Below are 17195 nucleotides of genomic sequence, written 5' to 3' on the forward strand. Positions count from 1 at the left end.
TCCAACTATGATGCACATGCCATTGATGTCCGATATCCACAAGACTTGTTTAACCAACCATGTTTTCCATGGCCAGCATGGGAAACCAGCCGAGAAGGCAAGGGAAAGTAAGCATCAGTTCAAACTGCATGTATAACTGAATTGATTGATTTAATTGGACCAGCAAACAGCAAACAAAGGCTTTTTATCACTAGAGGAAATTGAAGAGAAAACATATATCTCTATGCTTGGAGGGTTAAAACGTTGGACAAGCATGTGCCCTACCTACACAAGGCAGTGGCTGAAGGAAAAGATCCTTCCGAGCTTCCCAATGTGAAATCTGTCCTTCAACAAGACCGCCGGAAACCTGCTGTGCTGTATTCCCCAAATGCAGCAGTGAGGGAAGAAATGGTCCATAATGCTATTGAGAGAGACAACAGCATGGAAAAATATGAAACACATATACCAATCTGCCAAGCTGGTACGCAAGAGCATTGAGGCCTTTCAGAAAGAAGATAACAGCAACTTTTCTATGCAAGTTACAAGTACTGTAGATGATGTTCCTTCTGAACTCTACTCTCTCATTCGTTGGATAATGGCTGGAACAAAACTTGAGTTCAGCAGTGAAGAAAAGACTAGTACTGTTGACAGAAGTGTACTTACAATCTGCCAAAATATCATGTATGGTGTCAAATCCAGAAGACAGGTAAAATATAAACAGCAAAGAGAGTCTGGAGCATTTAGATTACGTGGAAAGGAAAATCCTCCAGGTGCTTGGATTAGCCCTTGCAGTTCACTACAACACCAGAAACAAGATGATCATGGATCTCCTCAGTGCCCACAACTACTGCATTCCTTACAGGCGTGCTCTTCTTCTAGAAACTTCACTTGCCAATGCTGTAGTTAAAAATACAAGACACTTCAACGGTTTATACGTTCCACCATTTCTTCTCGAAAGGTTCATTTGTCTTCTTTGCTGTTGACAACATAGACTTTGCAGAAGACACACCTGATGGAAGGGAACGACACATGGAACTGTGACTGCTGTCTACCAGAAGGCTGATGCCTCAGGAGAACTGATATCCCAACCCTGGACATACAGGAAGGCCAAAATCTTACAGTTGCTCCCTATCATACAAAGCTGATCCCCTGCAGAAAACCAGACTTGAAAACCACATCTCAGTTATCAACAAATGGGACAAAACTGGACTTCAATAGAGATGGTATTTCTAAAAGGCTATTACTTGACACACTTTGGATGGATAGTAGCATCAGTGATGTCCAGAATGAGGGAAGAGAGAGAAGCCAACATGATTCCAGGCTGGGCTGCATACAATTCTTTGCTGTCTGAAAGCAAGACAATGACACAAGTGGGTGCTTTGCCATTACTCTCCCTGAAGTCGCACACGAATGGTCAACACTACTGACAGTAATGATACAGGCTCAGAATCTGAAAGAACTGGCAATTGGAAAAAGATCACCCAACTGTTATATCATTCGACATGGCTCTATACGAGAGAAAGTTGTTAAACTTTTGGATTCCAGTCCTGACTTGAAAAGACAGTTTGTGCCCAGGCTTGGTGAGTTGCATGTTGTTATGGCTGCTCTAAGAGCTCTTGGTACATCTATTGAAAATTCTGGAATTGATGATGCCTGGATGGAAGCTGATGTTTTTGGTCCAACAACAACAAGACAGATACTAAAATGTATCCACTACAAACGCTGCCTCCGAGCTCATCTGTACTCTTACACTGCACTGTATGAGTTATCACTTGAGGAGTTTTTCAGGAATAATCCTGGGCTGCAAGTGGTTTACTCTGATTTCACCAAGGAAATTGTCAGAGCCTGTAATGTAGTTGACAAAAGTGAAAAGGCAGAATCCGTGAAGTGTGCAAATTCCAAGCTGCTTAGACAAATTGCCATGGATGATCTAATGACCAAATTTCAGTCCTGGGAGCAAGAGATGTGCAAACATGCCATGTTCAAGTCAATGATGAACTACTTACACCGTGTTGAAGACATTCTCTTCTTCATAGCTGCATCAAGGAATGCAGATCTTAGGTTGCATCTAGAGGCTGGTGAAGAACTGAGCAAACTCTTTTTTGCAATGGATCGGATCAAATACAAAAGACTGTGGCCCAGATACTTAGCAGATATGTATGCACTGAGGTCAAAGGATCCATACACATGGAATGAGCTGGCTAATGGAAATATATCAGTTTCGAAGAAAGGTATCCCCTTTGTGTCCATTGGAGCTGATCATGCATGTGAACAACTGAACAGACTAATGAAGGTACACTCTGGTCTCGTTGGCATATCACGGAATGCAAATGCAAGACAGCGTTTTTTTCTGGCAGCACCTGAGTTGTCACGCTTAGCAAATGAGTTCAAAAGTCAGTTTGATTTTGAAGCAGCTAAAGTCAAGGAGCATCATGACCTTGCACCAGGTGTTATCCAGCGGGACCATATTGCAGTTGACAAAATCAAGAATGCTATCCTGAGTCATGGGAATCCTTTACTGTTGAAGGGACAAGCTGCAGAATCTGATAACACATGCATATATTCAAGATCAGTATGTCTCTCAGATACTCAACATAGATGAGACCGGGCAAAAAAGTTGTATGAAGAATATGTGGCAGAAAGAATCAATGGAACAGTCAGCCTATGGGCGCCAGTGAAGAAGGAAAACAACCATCTCTACATGTCTGACAGCAAGAAACAAACAGTGAAACTTCGAGACAAGATTGTGGACCTGAAAAGAAACAAAAGGACTTGTATGGACGGCTGATGATTTTAGCCAGATCAAGCCGCTGATATTGACCTGAAACATGCTATAGGGAACTATGAATTCACACTGACACCAAGAGCATTCTTTTTCCCGGATGGCATGTTGTTACAATGTACAGACAAGTCAAAACTCATCAGTTGCCTTGAGGAACTGGGTAAAAGTCATATGATCAGTGATCCAGAAATGGCCCCTCAACTTGACCAAATTGACTCTGCAGTGTATAGGATTGCTGTAGTTGATGGTATGGTTCTTCTTCAGAAGATGACACAGTTACCTCCTGCAGTGGAGACAGTAAAGGATCTAAGTCAGTGCTTCAATAACCGACTGATGAGCCTTACAAGAGAATTTGATGAAGTCATTCTTGTGTTTGATACCTATAAACCTGATTCACTTAAATGGTCAACAAGGGAAAAAAGACGTCATGGCAAGGATCCAGTCCAGTACCAAATAACTGATGAAACAAGAATCAAGCACATCACATTGAAGCGATTCTTATCTCACGACCAAACCAAGGATGACCTTGCAGAGTACCTAGCAACAAAGACCATGGAGTACAACAAGGATTCATCAAAGCTCTTCATCACCTCAGCATCGGGTAAACACAAGAAGTAACAGCAGCATCAACTTTGAGTCAAACAACCATGAAGAGGCTGACACACTGATGATCTACCAAGCCATCTGTGCATCTCAGCGAAACTCGTGTGACTCTGAACTTGTTTTCTTCTCTCCAGATACTGACGTCCTCGTGCTAATCATGTTTTTAAAATTATGATCACCTGCCAGTAAAGACATCTATCTGCATGGCATCAGGTGAAGTACAAATACAGCATATATGGAAATCACTTGGGGTTGAAAGCAGGAAACCGCACTGGCCTTCCATGCCTTTTCTGGAGCTGATAACACAGGTAGATTTTTCTCGCATTGGGAAGACAACTTGGTTCAAGACGTTTCTAGAGCCACCAGACACTGTTGAGCTTTGCAGCTGCTGTGTTGTAGAAGATCTTGATGAAGAAGCCTTTTCAACGTGGCTAGATTTGTATGTGCTGTGTATTGTCCAAAACAATCACCTTGAATGAAATTCCTGAAGCTCCAAGATGGTTATCTCTTTTGCAAGCACATGGCTGAAAGTGATAGGCTCCTCAACCTTGGTGCCTTGAAACAGCACATTCACAGAGTTCAGATGCGGAAGGCATGGAGTATGGGCTCAAGAGTTCATGTTGCCAAACAAGTCTTCTTGGACCCAATGAGATACGGGTTTCATAGGGATAAGGATGCTCAGCTTAGACCAGTCTCTACAGATGTTCTGCCAGCTCCCCAGGCTATTCTCGAGATGGTTCGATGCCAGTGCAAGACAGACTGTTCAACTCAGCGGTGTACATGCAAATCAAAGGACTTACCATGTACTGAACTTTGTCAATGCAGTAATCAGTGAGAATGAAGAGTCTCAAGTGGAGAAACAGTTCCTGTTATTAACTTTGATGAACTGCTGTAAATATATATCTTATGATGAGGTGTGAAAGACCTCTCCTTTCGGTGACATTGTGGATATATACTTTCATCATTAATGACAACTTTTCGATTGGAGATATGATTACATGTCTGAAATGGGGGAATCACACGATGATGATATTGATGACTTGCTGTAAATGGTCTGTTTGTGTATTTGGTGCTTATATTGTCTGGTGCAACATCTGAGGACAGGGCGTGGCTATAGTTACAGGCATTGGGGACATTTATGCCATTTCGCTTTTACTTCTGAATCGCCAGTTGTTTTGAGTACAAGAGCAAAATAGGTTCATCTTGCATGTTCATGCAAACATATTTTAGTAGAGTTCAGTAGCATAGACAAATACAAAGCTAGGGCATTGCTGTATGTGTTTAGATTTTGTGTATGTAATAACACATTACATATATAATAACACATATCCCCTTCGTACACAGTAACAGTGTCTTTGATGCTGGGGTGTATACAAAGTCATCCTTAACAGCATAAAAGCTTCAAATATATACTGAAAATAGAACCAGAATTGTGCTTAAAGTGAAAAAAAGGGGTGGCACATTATTGAGATATGTGGCGGCCATTTTGAAATCAAGATGTACCGCCAATGGAGGATGATGGGAAAAATTGGAAACATTGTTTTTACATCCAAGTGTAGAGAGAGATGGGACTTAAGAAAATGTATACTGTTGCTAATCTCCAATTTCTTTGAACGAAAATACATAATACAATGGACTACATGTGCAGATCGCTCCTGTCCTCCTGGGAGGCGGTGTAGTATGCATCGTGTGACAAAAGCGGCAGTTTGCATGGAAGGTAAGCACTTATCAAATAACTTGAAGAAGTTTAGGCACCATCAAATTTGTCACAGGGATTTCAGTTAAGAATGTGTTCATGATGTTTCAATATCGAGTTAGTCGTACATGTATTTGAACTTCTGCCTGCATGTGTTTAAATTCAATTCGTTTAAAACCTGAAACAGTGCAGCTCACACTTCATCTATATATGTTCGTTAAATATACCATTGCATTTAGTATTTTCGTCTTCAATTATACGCCATAAGGGAAAACAACTAACAGATAACCTTGAATGTCAGCTTCTTCTAAAACTCAACAATGAAAATAATAGAGAACTTCATGGATGAAACTTTGAAATATTCATCCTTTGTGAAGGAAAGGTCCAAGCAGGACATGCTTGGGGATACAACATGGAGGATGGTATTCGTGAGTATATATATAGATTGGAAAATACGACATGGTCCTTAAATCTGGACTAAAACTAAAGATAATGAAAATAAAAGAATAATAGAGATGCTTTATGGACGAAACTTTGAAATATTCATCCTGGTGAAGGAAAGGTCTTCGGCGTGACGACAAAACGCTTTAACCACTAGGCTACCCTACCGCCCCGCACTGGCATTGTCTCTTAGCAATATTCCAGCTATATGGCGGCGGTCTGTAAATAATCGAGTCTGGACCAGACAATCCAGTGAGCAACAGCATGAGCATCGATCTGCGCAATGACACGTGTCAACCAAGTCAGCGAGCCTGATCACCCGATCCCGTTAGTCGCCTCTTACGACAAGCATGGATTACTGAAGATCAATATTCTTACCCGAACCTTCACGGGTACTACTGCAGTCCATATACCATATACAGAGGTATGTAGTAAAATCTGTTGTTTTTTTCAATTACCAAATACAAAAGACTATCAAATAGCAATGTTAAGTGTGTTCTTATGCCAATTTTGTCAACCAGGCTTAATGTCAGAAATACCAGAAATATCTCTTGTCATTTAAATTTCTACAGTATTGACATCTTCTATTAATATTTCAACAGTGGTATCAGTGTGGGCGATAAATGTATGACCCACATCCATATTCATGACGATACACACGCTACTTCCAGAAGACTACAAAGTGTAATATGGTTGAGTATCGTTCATTATTACCCACATGGTGAATCCTAGCCCGTGTGATACATGTCATATGTGCACATGTAGACATATCACTTTTGCCTAGCGGGGCGGTGGGGTAGGCTAGTGGTTAAAGGGTTCGCTCGTCACGCCGAAAACCCGAGTTCGATTCCTTACATGGGTACAATGTGTGAAGCCCATTTCTGATGTCCCCCGCCGTGATATTGCTTGAATAGTGCTAAAAGCGGCGTAAAACCATACTCTCTCTCTCTCTCTCTCTCTCTCTCTCTCTCTCTCTCTCTCTCTCTCTCTCTCTCTCTCTCTCTCTCTCTCTCTCTCTCTCTCTCTCTCTCTCTCTCTCTCTCTCTCTCTCTCTCTCTCTCTCTCACACACACACACACACACACACATTATTACACTCGAGCAAATGTGTCATACAGCTTATACGAAACTCGTAGAAAATTATGTATTGACCTCGCTTTTGCTCGGGCAATACAAAATGTCACATTCGTTTCGTAGAAGTTGTATGACACACTTGCCTGTGTAATAATCTCTATGCATCATATACTCGTCATAGTTTTGTCAAACTTTGATAATATCTTTGTTCTCGCCAGCTGATGTGTATGTATGTTCTGAAGAGAGTCATCCACATGCAACCTGCAGCTATGAATCTAAGGTGACAGGGGGGACTCGGTCTTGTACCTGCCACGCCAATTACCTAGATGTGTCACTGGACGTTCTCAGTGTCAACAACACCTGCATGAAGAACGGGAGTTGGTCGACACCCACGATTAACTGCTCAGGTAAATCGTGCATTTGACTTATTCCGGTCACCATATTAAACCTTCATTATTCTTTTTGTACATTTATAATTTGACAAAACGTTTATCAACCTTTACTTTGTTTCGTATTTAACGCCGCACTCAGCAATATTCCAGCTATATGGCGGTGTGTGAATAATCGAGTCTGGACCAGTCAATCCAGTAATCAACAGCATGAGCATCGTTTTACGCAATAGGGATACAATCGAATCTGTCAACAAAGTCAGAGAGCCTGACCACACATCCCGGTTTTGTCCTCTCACGACAAAAGATTTGCTAAAGAGACCAATTCTAACCCGGATCTTCACGAGTATGGGGACCCAACACATCTTGTTCACATGAATGATTGGTTCAGAACATAGAAACAGATGACTGTGCTATAAACGGGTGTGTTGGGATTACGGGTGACGAGGCGGAAACAACTATTGCGATAGTCTATTGCAACATACTATTGCGACCAACTATTGCAATACTATTGCAATGGTATTTTCTCTCCTTGAATTGTCTCATCTTTCAAGTCATTTCCCAATATGGATGTGTAGTTTATATGAAATAAAAACAACCTGAAGTAGTTTTGGTCTCTTTCAATAACTGACATGAGACTTGAAACCCATAATATACACATGTATGTCATAACATGCACAGGCTGTAATGAACAGTATATTGGTCAATCAGAAAATTTAAGAGCCCGGGTTCGTGTCCACAAACAACAAATAAAGTGTCCTGAAACCCGATGTATCCCACTGAGTGAACATCTAGATGTCTGTGCGAAAGGAAACGATGTTAAATTTACAATATTTCCTTTTATCAAGTTAAAAATTCGGACAAAGTAAAACGAATTTTTAAAAACTACTACTTCATAGACAAGTACAAACCAATGTTAAACCATTGCAAGCTGTGACCTTGTCGCTCTAGAATGTTGTCCCTATTATGACGTCACAATATATATGTAATGACGTCATACTGTAACTTCGCTACAATCTCCTGAAGAGTAAAAGAACGAAACATGTTGGAGAAAAAGGCATTCTGTGTTTTATCTATGCAATATATATATATATATATATATATATATATATATATATATATATATATATATATATATATATATATATATATATATATATATCTCATGTCACACACACACGCACACATTGGAAACATAAACATTTCCTTAGGCTTTTCAAAGTTTTAAATGTTTACACAACCTAGATATTTATGTATCATAAATATCAAGTGTATATATATAGGGACGGGTTTTATATGTTCATTTCACCAGTGCTCGAACAACATGACCGTATGTTTCCATCATTTGGAATACTTGGTTCATGTAACTTCATTTTCAGACATTTGATACGTTTGAAATCATCGTTCACGTGGCCTCATTTATCTTATCAACTAATGGGCATGTCAATGAAAGCAACATTATGCAAGCTAACACGTCTTCGTAAGCTGCATTCGTTCATGCTACCATTATCAGTTAGGCCTTGTGTGCACTGTTGGCAAATATTGCGAGGTGCTTGTTTCGAGAGAGTAAAAGGTTCAGTGGTGATGCGCTTCCCCTTTGTCCTCGCAAGTGTCCCTATTTATTGTGACAGTGCACAATTTATCATTATATTCTTCATATTTTTATATGTATCTGCATGTGTGTATTTTGTATATATTTGCCACAAATTTCACTTTCATTTTGAAGAGTTGAAACGTCACTTCATGTCATGGCTCCAGCTGATGTAACGCACTTCGCAAAGATAATTAACATAAGCCATACAACGTGTCAACGTGAAAGTGTCAACTTAAAACTCAATCCATTGTTTAATTACCATTGTGACACGGTCATGTGACGTCAGCTATAACAACTAATCCAGACAAGGGTTGTAAAACAAACCGTAATTAAGTTGATGCAATTATCCTGTCACGGTCACGTGACTACCCCTCCAAAACTCGTTTAGGCTTGCCCAATCGGTAACTGTTTGTAAAAATATCTATGTCAACCAACCAAAATCGTAATTACCCTATTATATGTTTTGGCCAATCGCAAAGAATTCCAACATTGATCAATGATGTTTTGGGCTATAAAGAGGTCAGTGATTTCCGATCGGCACACTTGATCTCACAATAAATGTTGAAACATCTCCTTGACTGATCATTGACTTTAAGGAATTCTACATTCTATTTTAATGTAAGTTCTTTGGTACAACTCTACGAATTATGTTAGATAATGTCATGACTGGAATATATTATTTATGAATAGAAAGTGGCAATATCATGTGTATATGTTTTAGTGGCAATATCATGTGTATGTTTTTATTTGCATGAACATTGACATGCATATATCTCAGTCGTTAATTGAATATGTAAATGAGCTAGATGTGCTGTCATGGATTAGTTGTGCCTGTATTGCAGAGTTCAGAAACCAACATCCTGTCAGCTTGATCCCATACCTACCAAGTTGTTACTGGAAGTTCTGGACTGTCTCCTGCCTGTTATTACAGATATTGTAAACCTGAGTTTGACTTCAGGACAAGTCCCAAAATGCATGAAAACTGCTGTTCCTAAACCGCTAACGAAAAAAACTAATCTTGATCGCAAGGAACTGACAAAGTTACCAGTTGGTATCAAATCTGACATTTATACCCAAGATCTTCCAGTAAGAGGTTAAAACTAGACTCCCAGATCACCTTCAGTCTCAGGCCTGCTTGATATGCCGGCTTACAGAAGTGGATTCAGTACAGAGACAGCTCTCAATAAAGTATTAAACAATTTGAAGACGGAAATGTTGCGCTTTTGCTCCTGTTAGATTTATCAGTGGCATTTGATATTGTTGACGACACCTTGCTAATAGACCGACTTTATACTGAATATGGTTTAGAGGGCGTTGTTTTGGACTGGTTCCGCTCGTACCTGAGTGACAGATACCAGAGAGTTAGCATTAATGCTACATCATCTGACAACACTCTTTTGACTTGTGGTGTACCCCAAGCTGCGGTACTGGGCCCAGTACTATTTACGCTATACAGCAAGCATGTCTCTCAGGTCATTAGTAACTGTGCCATCAATGATCATTCTTATGCTGATGATACGCAATTGCACAATAGTCTTGCTCTTGATGACATGTCACAGAGGGCAGGACTAAGTGAGATAGAAGACTGTAAATCCAAGGTTAGCGACTGGATGAACGCCAATATGCTGAAGTTAAACAGCGATAAGACAGAGGCTTTGCTCACAGGACCTGACAAAAGGCTGCAAAAGATCTAAGGAACTCATATCAAAGTCGAAAGTGATGAAATCAACTTTTAGACAGATGCTAGAGACTTGGGTGTGAAGCTAGACTCATCACTCAACATGGACAAGCACATCAATGACCACGTCAAAAATGCTATTTCAACTCCGAAACATAGGTAGCATATGCCACCTTCTCTATAGTGGTTCAGTGCGAAGAACCCTTCACTTGGCTGGACTGAAGAGCGAAACTGAAGGGAAAATAGGCCTATATACTGCCTGTCACAGTCCTGTCAATGTCACCAAACTGACCTTGTCCTTTTTGTAATATAATTCTCTACATCATTGGATATGCTGATCCTTCTGTCACATATGTGGCAATAATTAGGAAAAGCATGGCAAGCATGCAGAACTCACTTACCAAAGGTTACACGTGCATTCCAAGCATCAAGTTGTCAGACTCCGCATTGTGCTTGGTGCCTTAGGTTTATTTCCTCCGAGAGGTTTGGTACCTATATTGACTGACGTTGAGTACGTGAGTTCACTGTCAGGTACGCAGCCCTTCTGACACTCAGAATGCAGAAGGCTATCGTTCTATTAGAGAGTCCACACATTCTCTAAACGTTCGACCAGGCAGTTCTTCTTATGACAAGCCCCATCCAATGCCTGGGATGCATGAAGAGGGGCCAGGGGCCCTAAGCGGATTATGACAATTCCAGGATCACACTCATTGAATCATTTATTTATTTTAACTGTACATAATAAACCAAACATAATAGGCGTTTATAGCAGTTGCCTCCATAAACTAGAAACACTAACATTACACGCTAAGAAGTACGACAAGTATAATACCTTCACCTTTGTAAGCATAAAATATTCAGGTTTTTGGAAGCAACACGAAAATACTCGAAGCAACACGAAAATACTCGAAGCAACACGAAAATACTCGAAGAACGAAAATACTCGAAGCAACGGGAAAATACTCGAAATTTCAAGTTTGGGACAGAAATTTGAAGCAAAGGAAAATACTCCAAACAATGTGAAAATAATCGAAGTAACGAGAAACTAATAATAATCTTTAAAAAACGAGAACATACTATAATGCACAGATAAAATGGTCGAAGCAACGAGAAATGGAACTGTAAGAGATCTGTTACGCTACAAAAGTGGTAGCATTTTGCTTTCGTAATGGAGTATACAGCTGTAGTTGACTTTTCAGGTACTCAGGGGTTTACAGTCGCATGGCCATCTCATGATTCCGGGCGTCCATAAGACACACACGGTCATTACATAGCAAGACTTAGACTTGATTCTGCTGGCGTACAGGAAAACATCAACTTTCTGAACAACCATTGAAATTATTTAATTCAGAAGCGCATAGCCTTGATTCTGCTGAATCAGGTGAAGTAGGAAACCATCAACTATCTGAACAACCAGTGAAAAATAGCATTTCAGAAGCTTTTACAAAAATAGCTAAATTTCAGATACTTAAAGATATGCGCGCTACATCTAAACGACACAGAAACTATTATGTCTACAAATACATCACTTTGTCCCCGTGGGGAGTTCTGGGTAGAATATGTCTTTATTAATGCATGCTGGGGGTAGGCGTCGTAATAGGTCGGGTTGTCAGGCTCAGAGACATGGCTGATCATGTCGACGGAATAGAACGTAACGCCGGTTTATCAGAAATCGCTGGTATATTACACAACAGACGTGAATATGTTTAACGTTGGATACAAAACTATTAAAAGACTCAGATATCTAAGGTTGCTGGCAAACTAATAAAAAACTCTTAGTATTTTGAATTTTGTAACGCTGCAGTTGACCAATTTCAACTGAACTACCTGTAAATGTCGTCATACAAGTTATACAAGTGGCTAAATCATTGGCGACGATCCTCGCCATCAGTGCACTCTGACATGCAGTCATCTTGCCACCCGGTTCTCCTGAACTTGCTCTCATTGCAAGCAAGGTGCGCTTGTCTTCGACACATTACATAAATGGGTCATATTTGTTCTTCACTCATTTGCCTCACCTGTTTTTCCAACATTTCGCAAATGCATTTATGTTTATGTGCTGTAGGATGCCTGTCCACCACAGATGTTTCAACACTGTCGCCAAACAGAAAGTCATATTTTCTTTCAATGAGAGGCAGTATGTAACGTTTTCCAGTGTTTCGTGTCCCTCCCTGTAATTAAAAAAGATGATTATTACCAACAAGCAGCACAAATCACAGTTTATGAGTGAGGTAGATACTGATAAATTTTGCCATTAACAGGACATTCATAGAATATCAACCAGTTAAATGCTTAAACCCACGGAATAACTTGATAGGCTGTGTTTTGTTTGTTTTTTATTGTTTAACACCACACTCCAGCTATATGACGACAGTCTGAAAATAATCGAGTCGTGACCAAAAAAAACAGTGATTGACATAATGAGCGTTAATATACGCACTTGGGAAACAAAGACATGCATAAACCAAATCTACGAGTCTGACCACCCTTTAGTCTTCTCATACGACAAACATTACATGAAATCATATGGGAACGAATTATATAATACAAGTGATGGTATTTCACGAGTAATTAATATTACTACATAGTCTATGTGTCCTTATAATGTATAATGTATGAATACAAATATGCAAAATAAAATATAAAAAGTGCCGAACGACTTTTCACACACATCCCAAATATGGTCACCGTTGAATTGTTTTGAAAATCACGTTAGAAGGCAAACGTTTGTCTGCCCTGTCATTCACCTTTTGCTCATATATCGATGGAACAGTACGTTTTAGTTGACAGTATGTCATTATATATTGCTACAAAACAATAAATCTTTATTAACTATTCAACTTTACGCTTAAACACCGTACACACATTTTACTTTATTGTAAATTTCACTAGGGGCATGGCAGCAAATTTACATGTGTAAGTTCAGGCAACTGGTACACACTTATAGATTACATTCTACATACATTTACCTAACGATATGCATCATGTATGTTTTGTCTCAACCAACAGCATTATCAGATATCCACTCTTGTTAGCATAGGTAAATATATATTTGTGAATCAAAGCGGTATCTGAAAAGTGAAAGTTCTTGATCAGTCAGTTTCCTTTCAGAATGTATCAACACCTCGAAGCATTCAAACGTTTCTGTAGACATGTGTTACACAAATTTGGAGCATCGGTGGCAAAATGAAGTCCAGTGCCATTCCATATTTTCTCTTAAGCTATTATGTCATGTGAAAAATTGACCTGCCGTTGCAAGTGTTTGTGACTGATACGACGTTAGGGGCAGACTCAGCTTTTCGTGTACACCCTCTACCATTGCTGTTTCACTGTGATTCATAAACACATGATTATGACGTTGACACATGTTTGACACATGTCGGTTATACTTTCCAGAGTTTTTTACAATTCCTTACCTCTTCGCCTCTGTCTGGGACTGTTTCACCAGCCTCACGTGGTCCGTAAATGATGTCACACAAGTATTTCTAAAACGTACCAGATTACAACTGCAGTGCATACTAAATAGGATTACATAACTGACGGTACACGACACACAAATTATAGGGTGACGACATATCTGACACCGTTTAACATACTAGCATAAGACGTTACAACCGACGATACACACGCAAAACGACGACACACAGACAAAATGACGACACGTATACAAAACGACGACACGTATACAAAACGACGACACGTACACAAAACGTCGACACACATACAAAACGACGACATACAAAACGATAACATACATACAAAACGACGGCACAAATACAAATAACGACACACATACAAAACGACTACATACATGTACATACAAAACGAGGCACGCATACAAGTCGATGATACACATACAAAACGACGACATACAAAACAACCAAACACATAAAAAATGACGAACACACATATAAAAGGACGACATACAAAACGATAACATCCATACAAAACGATGGCACAAATACAAATTGACGACACACATACAAAACGACGACATGCACACAAAATGACGACACACATACAAAACGACGACATACAAAACGATAACAAACATACAAAACGACGGCACAAATACAAATGACGACACACATACAAAACGACGACACGTATACAAAATGACGACACGTATACAAAACGACGACACACATACAAAACGTCGACACACTTACAAAACGACGACATACATGTACATACAAAACGACGACACGCATACAAGTCGATGATACACATACAAAACGACGACATACAAAACAACCAAACACATAACAAATGACGAACACACATATAAAAGGACGACATCCAAAACGATAACATCCATACAAAACGATGGCACAAATACAAAATGACGACACACATACAAAACGACGACATGCACACAAAGTGATGGCACGCACACAAAACGACGACAGACAAAATGACAACACACATACAAAACGACGACACACATACAAAACGACGACACATACAAAACGACGGCACATGTACAAAACGACGACACACATACAAAACAAGGACATACATACAAAACGACAACACACATACAGAACGACAACACGCATACAAAACAAGGACATACATACAAATGACAACACACATACAAAACGACGACGGACATACAAAACGATGACACATGCAAAACGACTACACACGTACAAAACGACGAAACACATACAAAACAAGGACTACATAAAAACAACGACATACAGAACGTCGACACATATACAAAACAAAGACACACATACAAAATGACGACACACATACAAAACGATGACGCAAATACAAAATGATGACACACATACAAAATGACGGCATGCATACAAAACGACGACACACAAAAAACGACGACACATACAAAACGACGACATACATACAAAACGACGAAACATACAAAACGATGACGCAAATACAAAATGATGACACACATACAAAATGACGGCATGCATACAAAACGACGACACACAAAAAACGACGACACATACAAAACGACGACACATACAAAACGACATACATACATACAAAACGACGAAACAAATACAAAACAAGGACATACATACAAAACGACGACATACAGAACGTCGACACATATACAAAACAAGGACATACATACAAAACGACTACACCCATACAAAACGACGACATACAAAATAACGACACATACAAAACGACGACATACATACAAAACAACGAAACACATACAAAACAAGGACATGCATACAAAACGACGACATACAGAACGTCGACACATATACACAACAAGGACATACATACAAAACGACAACACCAATACAAAACGACGACATACAAAATGACGACACATATACAAAACGATGACGAAAATACAAAATGATGACACACATACAAAATGACGGCATGCATACAAAACGACGACACACAAAAAACGACGACACATACAAAACGACGACATAATACAAAACGACGACACATACAAAACGACGACAAACATACAAAACGACGAAACATACAAAACGATGACACATACAAAACGACGATACACATACAAATGACAACACACATACAAAACGACGAAATGGATACAAAACGACGACACATATTTATACTGAATATGGTTTAGAGGGCGTTGTTTTGGACTGGTTCCGCTCGTACCTGAGTGACAGATACCAGAGAGTTAGCATTAATGCTACATCATCTGACAACACTCTTTTGACTTGTGGTGTACCCCAAGCTGCGGTACTGGGCCCAGTACTATTTACGCTATACAGCAAGCATGTCCCTCAGGTCATTAGTAACTGTGCCATCAATGATCATTCTTATGCTGATGATACGCAATTGCACAATAGTCTTGCTCTTGATGACATGTCACAGAGGGCAGGACTAAGTGCGATCGAAGACTGTAAATCCAAGGTTAGCGACTGGATGAACGCCAATATGCTAAAGTTAAACAGCGATAAGACAGAGGCTTTGCTCACAGGACCTGACAAAAGGCTGCAAAAGATCGAAGGAACTCATATCAAAGTCGAAAGTGATGAAATCAACTTTTAGACAGATGCTAGAGACTTGGGTGTGAAGCTAGACTCATCACTCAACATGGACAAGCGCATCAATGACCACGTCAAAAATGCTATTTCAACTCCGAAACATAGGTAGCATATGCCACCTTCTCTATAGTGGTTCAGTGCGAAGAACCCTTCACTTGGCTGGACTGAAGAGCGAAACCGAAGGGAAAATAGGCCTATATACTGCCTGTCACAGTCCTGTCAATGTCACTAAACTGACCTTGTCCTTTTTGTAATATAATTCTGTACAGCATTGGATATGCTGATCCTTCTGTCACATATGTGACAATATTTAGGAAAAGCATGGCAAGCATGCAGAACTCACTTACCAAAGGTTACACATGCATTCCAAGCATCAAGTTGTCAGACTCCGCATTGTGCTTGGTGCCTTAGGTTTATTTTTCCTCCGAGAGGTTTGGTACCTATATTGACTGACGTTGAGAGAGTACGTGAGTTTACTGTCAGGTACACAGCCCTTCTGACACTCAGTATGCAGAAGGCTATCGCTCTATTAGAGAGTCCACACATTCTCGGAAACGTTCGACCAGGCAGTTCTTCTTATGAGAAGCCCCATCCACTGCCTGGGATGCATGAAAAGGGGTCAGGGGCCCTAAGCTGATTATGACAATTCCAGGATCACACTCATTGAATCATTTATTTATTTTAACTGTACATAATAAACCAAACATAATAGGCGTTTATAGCAGTTGCCTCCATAAACTAGAAACACTAACATTACACGCTAAGAAGTACGACAGTATAATACCTTCACCTTTGTAAGCATAAAATATTCAGGTTTTTGGAAGCAACACGAAAATACTCAAAGCAACACGAAAATACTCGAAGCAGCGGGAAAATACTCGAAATTTCAAGTTTTGGACAGAAATTTGAAGCAAAGGAAAATACTCCAAACAATGTAACCCA

This window comes from Haliotis rubra, unplaced genomic scaffold (genome assembly GCF_003918875.1).
Source record: "Haliotis rubra isolate DU_JTF1 unplaced genomic scaffold, ASM391887v1 Scf493, whole genome shotgun sequence".
Lineage (NCBI taxonomy): Eukaryota > Metazoa > Mollusca > Gastropoda > Lepetellida > Haliotidae > Haliotis > Haliotis rubra.